The 19,699-nt window shown below is 45.1% G+C and overlaps 1 protein-coding gene across 9 annotated transcripts in view; it reads left to right on the top strand.

The window, feature by feature from the left end:
• Nucleotides 1–19,699, top strand: part of BAZ2B (bromodomain adjacent to zinc finger domain 2B) — a 192,019-nt gene that overhangs the window by 36,141 nt on the left and 136,179 nt on the right. For all 9 annotated transcript variants that reach the window (XM_083492845.1, XM_083492830.1, XM_083492832.1 and 6 more), the window contains one exon: nt 16,594–16,636. The gene's annotated coding sequence lies outside the window, so the exon portion shown is untranslated. The remainder of the gene's footprint in view (nt 1–16,593; nt 16,637–19,699) is intronic.

Genomic DNA, 19,699 nt, shown 5'->3' with positions numbered 1-19,699 from the left:
ACAAAAGATCTACCACAAAATATTATTGGCATAATCTTTTGAAATGTGATCATGCCTGGAAGCAGATCTTCATTTTGTGAAATGTACTTGTGTAGCCATGGAATTGTAGAATTGCATGAGCTGCTTTTTGTTTTTGTTAGATAGTCTATCTATGTGCTCAATCGTACTAATGAGGCCTAAAAATAAACAGCACTAAATCAATCTTTTAATGAAGTAACACAGCACACACATCAACTTGCAGAAGGAGGGGGGAAATCTAATAAAGACCCAAACGTGAGTGTATGACTCTTATTAGTACTGAAAAATGTTCACATTAAAATATTGCGTGCATAGGCACAATAGCCTTTTTGAGAGTAAACTTCAGTTAATCTGAAAAGTCCCTATGCCTCTGACTGATATTTTTATTGTATAAACATGTTCGTATTGTGTAACTTCCTCAACTGCATGCCAGATCACATCTTTACAGTTGAGTCTTAGTTCATTTTCCATTTGTTATAAAGTCTGCCTACCAGAGGCATTGTTTTAATATGGTCTTGCTACATGCAGCCAAAGTCCAATCTAGTATTTTAAACGCTGTGAAGGAAAAGTTAATGGAGAAACAAGTCTGTGTATTTTCCTGCTACTAAATTAGTTCGAGGGAGAGTACCACAGACCTAATATTTTTATTTTTGTTACAATGCCTTTATGAGGTTGCCTCTAAAACACCTAGCTCTTTCTCACTATGGGTAACAGAAGGGCCAGTCCTACTTCCTGCATTTATAAAAATTCTGAGTTGGCTCCAGGCTTTTCCATGCTTAAGCATAGCTTTTAGGTTGAAATCAATAGGTCTACACTAAGTATAACCCAGTCTGGATCCAACCCTCTAGGCTAATTGAATGTTCATGGAATCTGACACTGTTTGGCCTATATGAAAGTTTTGTGCTTTTCACAACTTAGGGCAATTTTTTCAACTTGGGCGATTATTTCCCACCATTCCACCCTGTTCTGTTGGTCTATGCTGCATAAGCCCCCTTCCCTTTGTTGAAATCTACAATTGTAGCTGTTGCTTTAGAATAGCTCCATTTGTGTGAAGCCATTCCAGAATGTGGCTCAGACAGATTTATGTGGGAGTTGCCGCTTCATTTCCACATTTAGTGGCCCTCGCGTTTTGTGTTCTTGATAGCAAACGAAAGGGGCCTCTGTGTGTGTGTTTGTTCCTTGGAAATCTAGCTGCCAACAATGTAGGGCCTTCCCACAACCTTTCCACAGATGGGGCTGCTTCTATTTGTTTCGTTTGCTGTCTAATGACTCCCTGCAATATCAAAAAGTGAGCTGAGCCTAGACAGTAGTTGGAGCAGTAGTTGAATAAAACAATATAGGTTTCTCTCCCCTTATATCTAAGGGAAACAACAGGTGGGTATTTAAAGGCATGACCAGTAGCTGGCATAAATATATAAATATAACTAATGCATGTTCTGGCCACACAGGAACCTTCCTGTTGAGAGAGCAGGTCTAGGATTAGTGATTTTATGGGCCTACTTGTGAGCAACAGCTTGAGGTAGAGTGGGAAGAATGCTGAAGATTTCAGCAGGCATCACCAGGTTGGGCTAGGAATCTTTTCGATGTAGAATTGCCATACGTCTGGAATTTCCCAGACATATCCGGAATACAGCAGCTGCAGTCAATGTCGGGCAAAAACTGGTGAAATTTCCGGGAAAATCTGGGTGTATGGCAGCCCATGTTGGCAGTGTTGGTTTTGCCAATTTTCCTCAGAAATAGCTCCAAAATGTCCAACTTCTTTGCGAAAAAAAGCTTGAAATATGGAAACCCTAGATGAGGGGCTCAGTCTTTCTGTTCAGTTGTAATGCAGTTGATACAGCTTTTGGTAATGTAGGTTTTGTCTTAAGTTGGTAAATGAAGATAACGGGGATATCTTAATAAGAAATATGGCTTGTGGGCATTGGTTTTGTGGTACAGCAGATTGCCACGACCTAAGGTTTGCCTAGTGAGTGTTTATTAAAGTAAAAAATATTCTTTCAAAGTGGGCTGGTCAAAGATTTTTTTCCTGCCTGAGGCAGACCAGCAAACACTACCCACTCACTCCAAGGCAATGAGGTTTCAATATTCAAGGCAGGCCAAGTTATTTTGGCACCTGAGGTAGGTAATCCCACAACCCCAAAACTGGCTCTCCCTTTTCTGGTATTGAATGTACATTAATAATACATTAAATAACTAACAGTTTGCTGCTCTTTCATGATATGTAAAAAACAGCTGCCTGAGGCAACTGTTTCACTCTGCCTAACAGTAGGGACAGCCGTGCTTTCAAACATTCTTTTAAACTTGTTACATAGTGTGAAAATTGCATTATAATAATAGATACAAAACAGACTTATTTAATTTATTTATTGCACTGTGCAATAAATAAAAAGTCCATTTTGTATCTATTATTATAATGCAATTTTCACACCATGTAACCCGAATTTTATTTTATGGTTTATTATTGTTTACATTTTGAATTAGATCTATATGGAGGCACCAAAATCTTTTAAGTGCGTAGGGCCTCTAAAGGTCTTGATCCGGCCCTGAAGGTAGCTGATGATGGAGTTTACCCTAGTATAGGGGTGCCGTACGTCCGGATTTTCCCAGACATTACAAAGCTCAACAACTTTCGGGGTGTCCTGTTTTTACTTTTTGAAATATGGCAACCCTACCCTAGCATATGTATTTCTTTGTGCGCATTGCTTGGCTGCAGAACTGCATTGCGAATTCAGATAAGTGTGAATTTCGAAGGGTAGCCGTTGCATATTGTTTTGGCTTGCATATTGTTTTGGACAGTGTGAATTAGGTAGGTGTGCCTGTAAAGGCGAACTGAATCGAATTTCTTTCCCATCCCTGGTGCTTTGTGCATTGTGTTGTGCACTCTTGAGCTACCCCACCTGCTTTCAGGTGTGGTGGATGATCTGCCTCATAACCTGTTTTGAAATAAGATTCAGCTGCTAGTCGGGCTGGCTTTTGTGCATGCATAGAATGGAGGAGGTGCCATGTTACCCTTTGCCTCAGGAAGCAAAACATCGTGGCCTGGCCCTGGTGTCGCTGCAGATGGTATAATTGTTGCTGCAGGGGGTGATTCATCAACCTTCAGAGAACAAAAGGAGGGAGATACATTCATGACTAGCAAAACATTACTATTGTGGATGGAAGTCGAGGTGGGGCTGAACTGCTGCTGCTTGCTAATTTTTTTTATTAAGAGGGTTATATGGGATGCATTAACACTCATGCGTTTGAGTGGTACATCAGAGGAGTCAGCCTCTAAAGAATTTTATTTTAATGTAAATGACCCAGGAGATATTGTCATTCATCATTAATAATGACATAGGCACTACTCCGTAAGTACCTGTAGGACTTCAGAAACCACATCCTTCCTATATATAGCGCTCGTTATTTGAATTAATGCGCTCTCTGGGAGAAAGAATTGAATTTTCCTGGTGACAAAAACACAGCGTATTTCAGTTTTGAGAAATAAAAACACAAAAGAGAAGTGCTACCTTGAGAAAAGACATCTGGCTCAACAAATGAATAACAACGGAGCATTTATTGTGTGAAGTATATATTATCTGGAAAGGCCGTAAAATATTTCTAAAATGTTGGCCTCCACATGTTCTAAAAAGGTACCTTGGTGAGGGATAATACATATTTTGTGGGATTTAAACAAAAACAGCAAATGGCACAGAGGGCTGTGTTTGGCATTATACTGCTTATGATGTCATAAAAGTTAAAGCATAGCTATGCTTGCCCTTACTTCAGAGATCTTTGTGGAGGGAAAGCAGAAAGCAAACACATTTCCCCCCCAATGGTGAATAAACGCTGCTGCTGTATGCCCTCTTCACCAAATTGCTGGAAGTAATTTTGACTTAAAACTGCATGTGTGTGAATCTTCAGCAAGGAATGAATACCTTGGTGATTAAGAATAAACAAAACACATTTTTTAAAAAATAATTTTGACATAGTGTGGTCCATACTGTGAGCATAAAGCTGGGTTTGCTTGTCTTTGTTCTTGACGATATGCACCAGCTACTCAGGGTTGTCTCTTTACAGTTTATTTTGTCACCAGGACCCCCATAAATATACAGTCACTGGGATGCTCTGCTGTGGCTATTGACTTTTATGGGTTATAGCAGTACTGCAAACTTCAGTAAGCCCATTACCTAAAAGATACAACTTTATCTAGAAAGGGGAGTGTCAAGGTGAGAGATCTTCAGACGAGCAGTATTAGAGAAGTTAATGTTGAATTTTGGAGGGGACTGCAGTCACATTTTGAACCAACTAGTTAATTTTTCTTAATGTCACATCCTAGGCTTCAGTTAGTTGGAGTGTATATAAAGTCCAATAACTTAGGTGGCAAATTGGCAACTGGGTGGGTGTGAAGCAGAAAGCAAGCTAAACTGTCTCACAAGTACAGTGGTACCCCGCAAGACGAATGCCTCGCAAGACGGAAAACCCGCAAGACGAAAGGGTTTTCTGTTTTGGAGGCGCTTCGCAAGACGAATTTCCCTATGGGCTTGCATCGCAAGACGAAAGCCTATAGGGAAATGCTGGCGGTCGGGAGCAAAGACTTTTGCCCACAGCCGGCCTTCAGAAGAGGACCTCTTCTGAAGGCCGGCGGGGGGCAAAAGTCTTTGCTCCCCCCCCCCGCCTGCCTTCCCCCCGCCTTCCCCCCTCAGCGATCTTAAAATGCTGGCGGGCGGGAGCGAAGCGTTCGCTGCCGACCCCCAGCATTTTAAAATCTCCAAGGGACAGCAGAGAAGTCTCTGTCCCGGGGAGATTTTAAAATGCTGGGGGTCGGGAGCGAAGCGCTGCCGACCCCCAGCATTTTAAAATCTCCCCGTGTCCCGGGAAGGTTTTAAAATGCTGGGGGTCGGGAGCGAAGCGCTGCCGACCCCCAGCATTTTAAAATCTCCCCGTGTCCCGGGGAGGTTTTAAAATGCTGGGGGTCGGGAGCCAAGCGCTGCCGACCCCCAGCATTTTAAAATCTCCCCGTGTCCCGGGGAGATTTTAAAATGCTGGGGGTCGGCAGCGCTTGGCTCCCGACCCCAGCATTTTAAAACGTTGTTCCGAAGGGGGGGCGGGGACACCTGCCCCATCCGCCCCACTTCGGAAAGCTGTTCCGAAGTGGGGCGGGGACACCTGCCCCAGCCGCCCCACTTCGGAAAGCTTTTCCGAAGTGGGGAGGGGGGCGGGGACAGCTGCCCCAGCCGCCCCACTTCGGAAAGCTGTTCCGAAGTGGGGCGGGGGGGCAGGGACACCTGCCCCAGCCGCCCCACTTCGGAAAGCTTTTCCGAAGTGGGGAGGGGGGCGGGGACACCTGCCCCAGCCGCCCCACTTCGGAAAGCTTTTCCGAAGTGGGGAGGGGGGGCGGGGACAGCTGCCCCAGCCGCCCCACTTCGGAAAGCTCTTCCGAAGTGGGGGGGGGGCGGGGACACCTGCCCCAGCCGCCCCACTTCGGAAAGCTTTTCCGAAGTGGGGAGGGGGGGCGGGGACAGCTGCCCCAGCCGCCCCACTTCGGAAAGCTCTTCCGAAGTGGGGCGGGGGGGCGGGGACACCTGCCCCAGCCGCCCCACTTCGGAAAGCTTTTCCGAAGTGGGGAGGGGGGCGGGGACACCTGCCCCAGCCGCCCCACTTCGGAAAGCTTTTCCGAAGTGGGGAGGGGGGCGGGGACAGCTGCCCCAGCCGCCCCACTTCGGAAAGCTTTTCCGAAGTGGGGAGGGGGGCGGGGACACCTGCCCCAGCCGCCCCACTTCGGAAAGCTGTTCCGAAGTGGGGCGGGGGGGGGGCGGGGACAGCTGCCCCAGCCGCCCCACTCCGGAAAGCTTTTCCGAAGTGGGGAGGGGGGCGGGGACACCTGCCCCAGCCGCCCCACTTCGGAAAGCTGTTCCGAAGTGGGGAGGGGGGGCGGGGACACCTTCTGAAGGCGGGCAGGGGGCGAAAGTCTTTGTCCCCCCGCCTGCCTTCCCAGGGGCTTTTAAATCGCCCCGGACAGCGGAGAAGTCCTCCGCTGTCCGGGGCGATTTTAAAATGCCGCCCGCCAGCATTTTAAGATCGCCCCGGACAGCGGAGAAGTCCTCCGCTGTCCCAGGGTTTTTTAAAATGCTGGGGGTGGGAAGAAAAGCCCTTGTTCCCCCCCCCCCAGCCTTCAGAAGAGGTCCGGGGACAGACTGTCCCCGGACCTGGTCTGAAGGCGGTTTACCTAGGAACGCATTAATTGATTTTCAATGCATTCCTATGGGAAACCGTGCATCGCAAGACGAAAAACTCGCAAGACGAAGAGACTTGCGGAACGAATTAATTTCGTCTTGCGAGGCACCACTGTATTACAACTTGTGGACATAGTTGCTTTTGTCCTAATTTATGTTCCATTAAGTCCCATTGTTCATTGCACATGGAGGAAGCTTTACAGTGCAAACCTAGTTACAGGTAGGTAGCCATGTTGGTCTGCCATAGTCTAAAAATAAAAATAAAAAAATCCTTCCAGTATCACCTTAGAGACCAACTAAGTTTGTTATTGGTATGAGCTTTCGTGTGCATGCACACTTCTTCAGATGCCTGTGCAAACCTGTGCATTTTTGCTCAGAAGGAAGTCCCATTGATTTAAGTGAGTCTGCCTCACAGGTAAGTGGCTATAAGCCCCTCCTTCAGAGATTTGCACAAAGGCATTCCTAGTATGTCAGGGAAGTGGATTGTTCCACCAGCAGCTATAGTATTAAAATTGGAGTAGGAAAGTAGAACATCTGCACGCTGGGCAGGGATAAAAGAAGGAGCAAGAGAGAAATCAGCATTCAGCAGGAGGCGTGTGAATCCTGGCTCTTTCTGATGGGAGTTGAGAGTCCCAACCTCATCTAGAGGACCACAGGTTCCCCACCCTTGAACTGAGGGCACAATTAGTCATGACAGCAGGAAGACGTAAGTATAGAGTGAAGCAGCCTTATATTGGGGTCAGAGCATGGTCCACATTTTATTTATTTTAAACAAATAAAATGCTTCTGCCCAAAGGCCCCCAAGCCATCATTCAAACCAAGCTGCAAGCACTGATAAAATATAGCTGAAAAAGCAATACAACAGCAGGAAACACACGTCAGTTGAAAAAAATGCCACACAACTATCATGTCAGCTCAAAAGCCCGGCAAAACAGCATAGCCTTGACAACCCAACCAAAAATGTGTAGGATAGGGGCTAGAACAAATCTCCAAGGGGAGGTGTTCCATAACTAAGGTGCCACTGCAGAAAAAGCCCTGTAATGTCTGCTCTTCTGCATGCAGAGCTTTCCCGATCTACAGGTGGGATGTACTGATTGGACTTTGCACCCCAAAGCACATCACATGGCTCTTGAGTTGAAAGGGCTTCAAAGACAGAAGCCACCTTGCATTATAAAGGGGAATGTTGTGATTCCGAACAAGAGGTTGTATCTCATTGCCATATTTTAAATAAATGATCTGGAGCATAAAGCCTCCGGTTCAGAAGGGCCATAAAAACATGCTGGTGTGTGGTTATCTAGCATGTTAGTAATTTAAAATGTAGTGGGTCAAAGATGAAGCTGTGAACCAGGAGTCCAAAGTCCTGAATTCATGACTGAAGCGTACTGGGTAGCAAGCTACCCGCTTTCAGATTCAGCTGTGCTTTTGCAATATGTGGATAATAATACTGAAAATATTTTATGGGATTGTTTCAAGAAATAGTGAGATAAAGAATTGCTGAGTTCTAGATGGCAGTTGCAGATTATGTTCATTTTGAAATTGCCATGCAGAAGTGTAATTCTCATACGTCTAGTCCTGAAGGATATTGCTTAATCTAAATAAATTTAAACTAAAAGGTAGGCGGATAGGCTGGCTGGGTGCCCGAATCATGCTCTTTGGCCAGATCCTAACCCCATCTGTGGGTGAATAGGCCATTGGTGGTGAAGGAAATATGTTGTTATGCATATGCCCCAAAGCACTTGGCTGGTTGTCATTATTCATATATATTGAGGCTGCTAGGTGCCCCTGCACAGGTCCACATGTATAAGTGCCACTATTCTCTTTTTAAAATATTGGGAGGTTATGATATCGCCACCTGCTTGACACCATCCTTGGCAAGTGGGGAAGTGGAGCAGACTGCTTGGGGAGATGGAGGTGTTTGAGGTGAGGTTGGACCACCATCTGTCAGGGATGCTGTAGTTGCATTGCAGAACCTACATTGAGCGGGGTTGTTGACTAGATGACTACCAAGGTCCCTTCCAACTCTAGCCCCTCTTCAGGGCATATAATACCAATGTATTGGGCTGTGTATTCCAGCCCTACTCCCAGTTTCCCAGTTTCCGCCTAACCCACCCCTGAACCTACCTTGACTTGCAAGGTCTGAAGGGGGCTTCTAACCACGTTCAACTGAATGCTCTTAGAAGCTTCCCGATGATCAGGAACTCTGGATTATCAGGGTTCCTGATGGCAAGAAGGATTCGAAACATGTTCAGATGAATGTGTTTAGAAGCCCCATTCAGTCCTTTCTGCTCAGCATGGAATGAGCAAGAGTGGAGTGGGTGGAGCCAGCAGGTGTAGGGACAGTGGGTGCAGATATTCCTTGTTCAGGTGTAACATCTGAGCAAGGCAACCAACATTTTAAAAGAGGTTGCCTAGAGTGGCAAAGGGGAGCTCCTCCCAGGCTGTGCCAAGTCTCATTTTGTCTACAATAAGGTCTCTGGCATGCAAAGGGGAGGAGACTATCACATTTCCATTGATGTGCCAAAGGTCCCCAGATGCAGAAGACAGGAGCAGAGATGTTAGGGACAACCTGGGCTGCACTGCCTCTCTATTGCAGGTGTTTCTGGAATGAGCTCAGAATGGATCCAGTGCCCACTATAGAAATAACTCAAGGACCGGTGGAGGTAGAATGTTTCCTCATCCTTGTAACAAGAAGAACTTGCTAGATATATATGGATGAATCTCATGCGCCTGACAGTCAGCCTTCACTCATGTATTGAGTTTGGGGTCATTCATAACATTTTAATGGAATTGCCCACATTTTGCATTTGTGGAGCACAGTTACAGTATAGATAGTTCCCGTTACAAGCTTTTCTCAAGGTGCAATTTCTAGCATAGTTATTGGTAACTATGCCAGGGGGAAAAAATAGAATAATTTGGTCACAGTGGAAAAAAGACGCTCTTGTTTTCGACCTTACTACTTGCTTTTTTCTTATTAGTCTGCTAAAGCAGATTTGAATGTCTTGCCTATACCCAGCTGTCCGTAGAAAATATCCATGACAGAAATGCTGCACTAGCATATAATTCCCCCTCTCATGTCTCCTAATTGAACAGACTGCCCTTGCTCGGTTACAGATGGCTTTACTGCCATGCGCCTCCTGCAGCCTTCTTTGCAGCTGTGAGCTCAGACATGCTGCTATACAAATGCTCTTCTTTGGAGCACGCAGTCTATGTTTTCAAAGGCATTGAGAGCATAAGTGGGTTCCATTGCCCTTTCTCTTTTAAGAGTTAAGTGGAAGGGTGGAGTGGAGTTGTTTAGCGAAGTCTGAGGGGGCATGACCAGAGATAATGGGACAAAAGGCGAGGTAAATTCAGGCCTAATATCAAGAGAACTTTTGCACAGTGAGATTTATAAGGGCAGCAAAGTAGTTCCCCAAGAAAGCTGGCACTATCCCAGTTTGGGACAATTGGGCATTAGTACAGGAACGGCTGCCAACTGCATTGGCAATGGAGTCTATGGCAAGTATTTTGGCACAGGGATGAATTGAGCAATCTAAAAAGCCCACCTACCTTTGGTTTCTCAATCCTTGTTAGTATTTTGTTTTTAAATAATACCTTTCATCAAATGAGCCTTGTAGAATCATATAATATCTATATATCTCAGTTTCATATCACTATATACCTGCAGCCAAGTTGCTTAGCATTTGGAATTAATTTTATTTAAAGAAAAAATTATTAGATTTCTATCCCACTCTTATGTTGTGGGCTCAGAGTGGCTAGCCAGTAGGGTTTGGTTCCCCCCCAAGTACAAAACAGTCTCCAGAATGGACAGAATGGAGTCAATTGATTCCCAACTTTATTTGCTTTACTTTTCAGCACTTGAAAACCAACATGGCTGGAACGGATGCTAAGAGTTATTGAGCACCATGCTCCCTGCCCCCCAATAATTGTCTATGCAAAGGCAACCTTTATAAAAGACAAAGGATCCCAGTATCTGCCTCTTCAGTTTAAATGAGATGTGATCAATGTATGCCTCTAGGAACACACAGGGACATTGCTGTGTACTTAAAAGTCTTGGGGCACAGGTCCATGACACATATTTGAATCTGAACAAGTTAATATGGTGGGTATCCAAGGTCTCAATGGCACAGCACTTGGAGCATGTCCAGCCCTTCTTCTTGCAAAATGTTCAAAAAAAGTAGAGGAGTAGGGGGAGGGAATTCAGTACTCAGGGCAATAAATACATAGCAGGGCTCAGACCCCATGGACACCCCTCACTCAGCAGTGGCCCTGGTGACAGCCATAGCTGCATCTTAAATCTGTGTACAATTACTCAGAAGTAAATTCTGCCCAGCAGGAGGTGTCAGCACTTGCAATATGGAGTAACCTCTCATTTTGTGTGCAGGGAACCTGTTTGCTGCTGCTGCTGCTGCCTCCTCCTTTTGCTGCTGCTGGAAAGAAAGTTCCCTCAGCACTTATTTCTCCTGTGCCCAAAGAGAGCTTAATTCCTCTGAGATGAAGAGGCAGCAGTATCAGAGCAGCCCCCCAAGTGACTGCGCTGTAGCAGCTTTCAATTAGCTATGCTACTACTTTTTAAGTGCATTTTCCAGAATCTGCTTTGGTCTTCAGCATAGAGGAAATGGCCTGAATGCCCATTCTCAGTTCTGAAAAGAAATGCCTCAGGGCCACACTTCATGTCACACTGTTCATGTTTTTTAAAAAGCATGCTTAAGCCAGACACGTTTATTTTGAAGAAAAGCTAGTTGGGCCATGATCTGGAACATATTACTAATTTAGATCAGATTCCCTGTGCTCGTTTCTCACCCAAGAACTCCCTCTTCCAAAAGCTGTTCGCTGCCCCAAAGGTGCTGCTGCAATGTGTAGCTTGGCCCTCAGAATGTAGCTAATTAGGTGTTCAAATAATTTCTACCACTCTGCAGAATACATAGGTATGTACACATGACACACCTTCAATGTGCAATAGCAAGAGCAATAATGGGAGAAGATGCTACACGCTTACAGCGGTACACTTACAGTAGGGTTGCCATATTTCAAAAAGTGAAAATCCGGACGGAAAAGTTATTGAGTTTTGGTCTGGCCAAAGTTGTTGAGCTTCTTTTGCAAAATCTCATGGGTAAATGAAGTTTTTGAGCTGCTTTACAGGGAAATCACCAGAAACGACACTGCCGACATGGGTTGCAAAGTCTTATGCTCAGTTTGGCTTGTGGCCACTGCTTCCTTGAGATGTAATGAAGGCAGCAGCCATGACCAAACTGTAAAGCAGTGGGACCACAACAGACCAATCACAGTGGAGTCAGGAGAGTGGTTAGCGAGTTCAGTCCTCAGTGCTTAAAGAACAAAGCAAGCGATTGCTGAGCCAAAATGGCCTTTGTAAGAATGAATAATACAGACATGGAGAGTTCTAAAAGCCACAATGAGCTAAACTATATGAGGATAAGTTCTAAATTATCATACATAATGCAGAGCATAATGCAAATATATCATGTAGCTTTAATCTTTATCATTTGAAATCTTAACCAGACTCTTTCCAGTGTGATCACTTCTCCTAAAGAGAGTTATTTTAAGAATATAATGAGAGCATGACGATTTTTACTAATTATGGTGAGAGACTTGGAATATATTTAACTTCTGCCTTAGAAGACATTTGTTAGCAGTCATTTGTCAATCATTTTTAACTTGTGACCTTGCAGTGTTCAGCATGCTTTGGAAACAATGGCAAAGCGCAAGGAAATGATCAATTTCTAAACATAGCTGAGCAGTTTCTTAAAAATGTGAAATATGGACATGTTGTCTTTGAAGAGCAGCATTATTTGTAAAATGCCCTTGGCTGTGATTAACAATGTATAGCAAGCAGCTCTCAAGAGCAGCAAACCTTAGGTGTGAACAAAAAAGAAAAAGAAAAAACCTGCTATAGTCTATCAAAAGGAAAGAACAAATTCCAGTAATATAAAATAGGTCTCTGCTGGCCTCTTGTTGACAAAGAATAAGTAACTGGCTTTTGGCGGATGCCGGCATCCTCGACATCCTCCCCCCCCCCCCATTTTATACATGCACAAGAACATGCAAACACACATTCTAAGGAGAGGAGTACAGACCTGTATAGAGCCAACAAGCTGGACAGGTGAAGACGGTCCAGTATTGTTCACAGACCAGACCACAAACTATATATGCACAGTACAAACCAGTGCATGCAGGAAAACTGCAGTCCACAAACTACAGACAAATACACATTAGCCACACTACACACAGGTCACATTTTTGTGTGAAGGGGCTTAATGCACATACACATGAATATGCGTAGAGGTCCTGCCCAGTTATGAAGACTTGCTGCAGGGGCCTTGTTGCAGACTCCCTACCCTTCACCTTCAGAGGTGTGAGGTGAGTGGAGATTGCCAGTCCTTCTCAATAATGGTACCCAAACTTTGGATCATACTTAAAGGAGTGCTCACTTGGTGATCTGGTGCTTTTTCAGGGCCAGGTGAAAAGCTTATTTTATTTGGCCATACCTTTTTAGTTATTTCGGTTTCATACAGAAGTTAGGCTGTAGGGAATATGTCTCATTTAACTCAGTGGGATTCACTTCTAAGTAGACACCTGCAGGACTACACTATATTTTCTTCTCCTTCTGCTATCTTTGTATGGATGTCTTGCTTGTACATATTTATTTATGTATTAAAGTTTTGTTAGATGGTCTAGGTCCAGCAGCCTACCCACACCAATTAAGCTTATGATCTTGGGTTAGAGTCAGTTTCTAACAGGTTGTTGTTGTGGATCGAGGGCCCGACCCCGCTATGTGAAATAAATACACATGGACACGTGGTATAAGGTTAATGGGCAAGAAAAGGCCACAACTTTATTGATTACAGCAGTGAAAGGTATTGGCTTAGGCATTGGATGACTATAGGTGGTGGGTTTATTCAACAGTAGGTGGAGCCTGTTGATGCTCATCCAACTATAGGCTCACCCCTGATGTCACCGAGGGTCGTGCCATGGCCTCCTGCCAAGTAGGCATCGGACGGAATACACGACCGCCAGATTCCTTTAATGGAATAACCCATGGTAGATAGCATAGGCGATGGCCACACCTAGCCCTTGACACATCACAACACATGAATCCAATGCCTAACCTACCCACCAATACCACAAAAGTTGTGACGATTGCTACGAGGTAGGCGAAAAAACCGAAAAGCCTAATGCCAAATGGAAAAATTCCTACCAGGCCCCCCAGACAACCGGGGAGACCAACCTAAGGTCCATAGCAAGGCCAAAAACCTAGACCCTGAGCTAAATGGGAGTGGAGGGTGGGCGACTCGCTGCGGGACAACGAGGACTGAGGGGGAGGCGAAGCTGGCGCCTCAGCATTAAGCCGCTAAACACGCCCCTCGGAGGCACCGCCTCCGGTGGGCGTGGGCGCCAGCCGGCCAGGTAAGGTGGGGCAGGAGCTAAGGCCCCTGCCAGGGCGGAGTTCAGGCTCCCGCCCACAACCACTCCCCTCTCTTGCAGGGAGGAGAGTCCTTTGGGTGTTGGTGACATGGCTGCAGAACAGCCAAGGAACTAAGCCACAACCTTCTTAACACAATTTGTGATGGATATTGCTGTGTTGAGTTACCTTCAGGCATCCATCTTGCCACCCTTCATGATATTGCATGATCACGCAAGTATACTGACTGTAGTGCGATAGACACCAGTGTATATAGAAGGAAGTTTCAGCATTTATCTTTATGTCAACTTTTAAATATATGTGGCCTTAGTAAAGCTAGGCTATCAGTCTTTGCTTCTGAATTGTATAGCAGGGAATGAATAACATTTCATCATGATCTACTGTGTTGATGCAGTATGGATGATGATAATTTTTTGGGTAGTAGCAGACATCACCTGTTGAAAAATTTGAAAGTAAGAATGTTTTCTAGCAACACTAGTGGAATGACATTGCTTTGCGATTCCAGTGTTCTGGTGTCACCTTTATTCTTGTAAGTGAGACAGATGAAGCATCTTTCAATTTCTGTGGGAAGATTTCACTCTGAGCAGATGGGCTTCTAAAGTCCTTTCTGTTTTCTGGTAGGCTTTATTAAAATATTCTTCTGTTATGCCATTCGTCCCTTGCTAGCATTGTACTATATTTCATTTCAAGGTTGGGCTTTTTTCATTTCACTTATGGATGTTGTTAAATTTGCTCAAATAGTAGAGGCTTTTGACTTCAAAAATGACCTTCAGAAAATCTTTTGAGATGCTACTTTCAATGGAGCATAAATAAATATATTGCAAGGCTGCATGCTGGTTATTCTAAGCTTAATGAGGACAAAGTAGATTGCTTGCTGTAGTAGCACCTCCAAAACTCCAGGAAACGCTGTTTCAGTTTTGAATAAAGGGAGCACTGTTTCTTCTTCAGTGTTGACATTTTTCATTGCCAGAATCCAGGAAGAAGATACAGGACAAATAGAGCTAGTAGGTGATTAAATTCTCAGGCCTTTTCTGCTTGAAGAGAGGTGTGTGTGTTTTTGTGATTCAATTGGGCAGGAGTCTCAATGGAAACTGAAAGGAGAATAAGAAAGCCTCTGTATTAGGATTGCCAACTTTTTCTTAAAACTGGCCTAATCTGCAGCCATTAGCCTGGCGATAATGTTTATTTCCATGCCATAAAAAAGGATCAACTGCCAATTTGTGCAGATTAAGCTGCTCTTAAAGGCAGAAGAGCTGGCCAAACTCCCCCCCCCCCACCTTGCCCACCCCCAATCAGATGCCAATGCTACGGTGCATCTGTGGAACTCCCTTTTGGCTGCTAAATTAGGCTCTGCCAGACCCAATTCCTGTTGACTCCATCTTCATTCTACTATATTTTTACCTTTCGGCTCCTAAAGATAGGAGCAAGAGCTGCTTCTGCAGTGGTGGAGGGGGCAAGATTCACTTCCCGGTTTCATGCTAGCTCTTTTTCACTGTGCCATCCACGCATGTCAGAAATAAGAAAATGTTGTCTACCTGTAATCTTGTCCATATGGTCACATATATGGTCCTTTCTCTCTGTGTGTGGTAAAGCTGCTTTCCTCCACCATATAGATGATGTGACATATGACGTACAGATGACGTAACATATGAGCGAATGCCTATTCATGGCATGTTTCTCAAACGTAGGTCCCCAGCTGCTGTTGGACTACAACTCCCATCATCAGTTAGTCCTCAAATCCCATCCACAACTCTCACATGCACACCCGCCCACATGTATCTCACCTGCAGAGTGGTTCCTGAACCTCCTCACCTCAAGAACATCCAGGAGTGGCTGGACGGAAGGGACAGTGCTGCAACTTCCCTTCCACGAACTGGGATACTGCAGAGACAAGGTGGTGGTGAGGGGGGCAGCCCTAGGTGAGGCAATTCAGCACTCCCTCCAGTGCACTCACTGTGCAGTGAGGCTGCTGCCAGGAGGCCAGGTCAGTGGCCTCTCTCCTCCCCGCTGGCCATTTCTGAAAACATCCAGTGGCCCGTTGCTTTACAGACCCCTATATAGATAAGAAGAACTAGTCTAGCATCTTGCATTGGACAGCAGCAAACTGTATGTCCATGGGAAGCCCTTGTGTTGAGGCTGCTCACAGCAGGTGCATTTCCATATGTGCAGTGCTAGAGAGGTGCACAGTGCTGTTTCCAGGTTTGACATAGCCGTTGGGTGGTTGATATGTGATTGTAATAGAGATTGGATTGGATTGGAGATAGCTGTTGGGCATCTCAGTGGCTCCCCTCCTTGAGTAGGCTTACCACATCACTAGTGCGGTCTCTTTGTTATGCCTTTCCCTATGTGCTGAGTCTGCACAGCTGTCCAGAGGAGGAGGGCAAGGTGGGCAGAGGCTCTTTGCTCCTGTTGTTGCTAGGAGAGGGCAGGTGAATAGGCATGGGGACTCCAGTGGGCCCCTTCCTGGGGTATGCGCTTCTGCAGGTGCCCAGCAATGCCAACCTGTGGGACTCCAGTGGTTGGCAGTTGCCCCCTTCCTGGGGTATGCGCTTCTGCAGGTGCCCAGCAATGCCAACCTGTGGGACCAGCGTAGGATGAGTGTGCTTCAGAAGCACAGCTTGTCACAAATGGACTGGAATATAAGAATGGCTGGAATAGTAGTGCTGTGCCTGGTTTGTGGGTTGTAGGTCATTGAAAGAAGTAGTTATGCTACAGTCCTTTGTGGTGTCGTTCTTTATCCTGCAATTAATTTAAGTGTTTGTGTGTGTGTATCTGCGTGTGTGATCAGGTGTTCTAGTTATTGCATATTCATTGTGCTGCAGTCATCTTCTGATTGTTTATGGAATTCCTACGTATTACATTAGATGTGTTTATCCAACATTGTTTCACCTCCACTGAAACATTACCGCTTCTCTTGTTTTTCAGCTTGCAAAACAGTGATGCCACAGAACTGACCACATTGATCACAGTAAGTAATTCTTCAGTTACTGACACGATGGTAATTCTTTTTTTAGAGAAGTGTGAATCATGTGGTGAAGTATAAACAGAAGTGTGAATGAAAAAACCCGTTGGGTTCAATCCAGAAATCAGTGCAACTTAAATATATTGTTTGGGGTTTCATGTCCCAATTAGTTTCCATCAGATTTGGGGCTCATGCAGAATTCCACTTGTCCTGCCATTTCCCCCCAGGAAAACCCAATCTTTATTGCTGAATTGGAGCAAACATCAACTGGGTTTTCTGCAGATGGGTACTTGATTCAGCACTAAAAAGCTGTCTTTCCCCTGGGAAAGCAGTATGGCAAACAGAAACCACTCCGGCCCATGCTGTCTAGACACCAGACAAGTGGAAGTGTGGATGAGCCTTTAAGCATGCCTAACTGAATAATATAGGACGCGGGTGGCGCTGTGGGTTAAACCACAGAGCCTAGGACTTGCCGATCACAAGGTCGGCGGTTCGAATCCCCGCAACAGGCTGAGCTCCCGTATCTCGGTCCCTGCTCCTGCCAACCTAGCAGTTTGAAAGCACGTCAAAGTGCAAGTAGATAAATAGGTACCGCTCCAGTGGGAAGGTAAACGGCGTTTCTGTGCGCTGCTCTGGTTCGCCAGAAGCGGCTTAGTCATGCTGGTCACATGACCCGGAAGCTATACACCAGCTCCCTTGGCCAATAAAGCGAGATGAGCGCCGCAACCCCAGAGTCGGTCATGACTGGACCTAATGGTCAGGGGGTCCCTTTACCTTTAACTGAATCATATGGCACCTCCTAGTGCTTTGTACCAGTGTAGTGGCAGTCTCACTCATAGTAGTTGATGCAATATGTTGTGTTGTACAAATGTTACATGTCTGGGGTGGCTGCTTAATGTGTAATCAAAAAATAAGAAATGCATCGCTCCAAAAAAATGAGGTTTGCATAAAATACATGTGCTCATTTATATATTAAATAAGTGGACCAAGAAACAGAATCTCCCAATCCCTAATTATCAGTACTGTCAGAAGTATCAGGTTTTAACACTGTGTACCTGGTGCTGGCTGGTGAATGAGGGGGATCTACCTCCTAGAGCATCAGCGTCGTATGTAGGAAAGAATTAAAAAATGGCAACGAAGCACTGAGACTTGTTCTTCTTGACAGATCATTCATCCTTGGAGGATTGCAGCAATAATGTCCACATTGTAGTACCTATCCCCTTGTTTTACTCCTACTATTGTCACACATGGAAATGGTGGCCTCATTTCTAAGTGAAATTATACACTGGTTGCTATTTGATATTATCATTATTATGGTTCATTTGCTGCATTTGCTGCTGACAAAATTCAGTTTCCAGCCATTGGTACAAATTAACAAGGTGCTTTTTCGTTCTCATTCGGAAGTTGCATTTAGCTGAAAGAAAACTGTTGGTGGGGGGCTGGGGGAAGAATGTTATGATCTGATGGTTTCTGTGACATTTAAGTGCAAGATCAGGGGCCTGGCTTTACAATCCTATTTGCACTGTGTTGAAGCAAGTCTCATTGAAATGAATGGGACTTAATTTCTAATAATGACTGTGACCCCAGGATCTGCATGGTAGAGGCATCCACATGTGGCTTGGGTCTCTCCTTTTAAATTTGTATCCTGTTAAATCATGAATCATGTGCTTAATGTAATCTATGGTTTGTTGGTTCCCTCTAGTGCTCATGGTAGGATCTCAATCTGTACATTTGGATTGGGATATAAGGCTGTAAACCTAAGGTCAGAACTGAACATTACCCAAATAAATAAATAAATAAAAACAGCCTCTGCCCCTCTTCCTTGATAACATGACCTTATTTTGTGTCCTGATACCATATGAAACTGGATTTTTTGCTCCAGTCTGCATCACTTACGCTGAACCTTATTTGCCATTTTTCTGACCATTTACTCAGTTTATTGAGACGCTTTGGGAATACTTTGTAAGATATGCAATACCTGAATAATTTGGTGTCACCCACGATCTTGGCTTCTTCACTGCTCCTTCTGGCCCCCATATTATTGATGAATAGCACTGGACCCAACACACTTCAGACCTTGGGTCTCAATGTGCAAAATTTGAGGCTGGGGGGAGGGATGTGATACCAGGGGCAGAGCTGCTACCTGTGCCCCCTCCACACTTCATTCTCCCTGCCCCATTCTTTGAATGACTATTTCCTATAGCCACTGGCAGCCTGTTCTCAAGGCAACTCCTGGGACAAACTACAGGCGACGTTAAATGCAGCTTTGCAGCTAAAGGTGTTCACACCATGCATTCAATGCACATAGCCTCCCCCAAGAATCCTGGGGACTATGGTTTGTTATTGGTCCTGGGAATTGAAGCTCTGTGAAGGGTAAAATACTGTCCCCAGGATTCTTGGGAGAGGGGGTGTGCTATAAAATGTATCGTGTATACACAGCCTCTGTGCAGATTCTTAAAAGTGGAAATTGCACCAGCTTGGTGGTGGTGTGATAATTAATGGGATCAAAACAGGCATAGGGAAGGAATTTGACTTTTTTCCCCTCCCCTGCTCTGGTACTGAGGAAGACCACTCCTCTATAGCTGATATTTGGAGCCTATGAACAATTCTTCCCCCCTCACTCCTCGGCAAATACTAGTTTCAGAAGAGGGATTTTCCTCAAGACTGGAGCAGGGGAGAAAAGGGTCAGAGTATACTCCCTTGCTGCATGTATTTATCAATCATGCTCTTGGAAAATAGAAAATTTTGTGTCTTAGTGGGTCTGTGCATGTTGGGTGTGTAGGTGGCACCTTCAAAGAGATCTGTTATCTTCTCATTATTTTTGATTGTCAGAAACAGGGTTGCCTCCAAGACAGAGTATGGAATGGTTAAAAGGGAGGCTGCTATTTGTCTTTTGCCGTCTTAAGATAAAAGGTGGGCATTTATTCTTTGCTGCTGTGTTTAACTGTGTCTCACTTGGGCAACATTGTGCCGGGTAACATTTAGCTTCCCTTATTCGGCGCAAGCTGAATATTTTACGATACTCTGCAATCTTGTATTTCAGTAGCGACCTTCATGCCTGCATCCCAG

The sequence above is a fragment of the Podarcis liolepis genome, assembly GCF_965112155.1.
Source record: "Podarcis liolepis genome assembly, chromosome: 1".
NCBI classification, from domain to species: Eukaryota; Metazoa; Chordata; class Lepidosauria; order Squamata; family Lacertidae; genus Podarcis; species Podarcis liolepis.
This window is presented reverse-complemented; position numbering and strand designations above follow the sequence as displayed.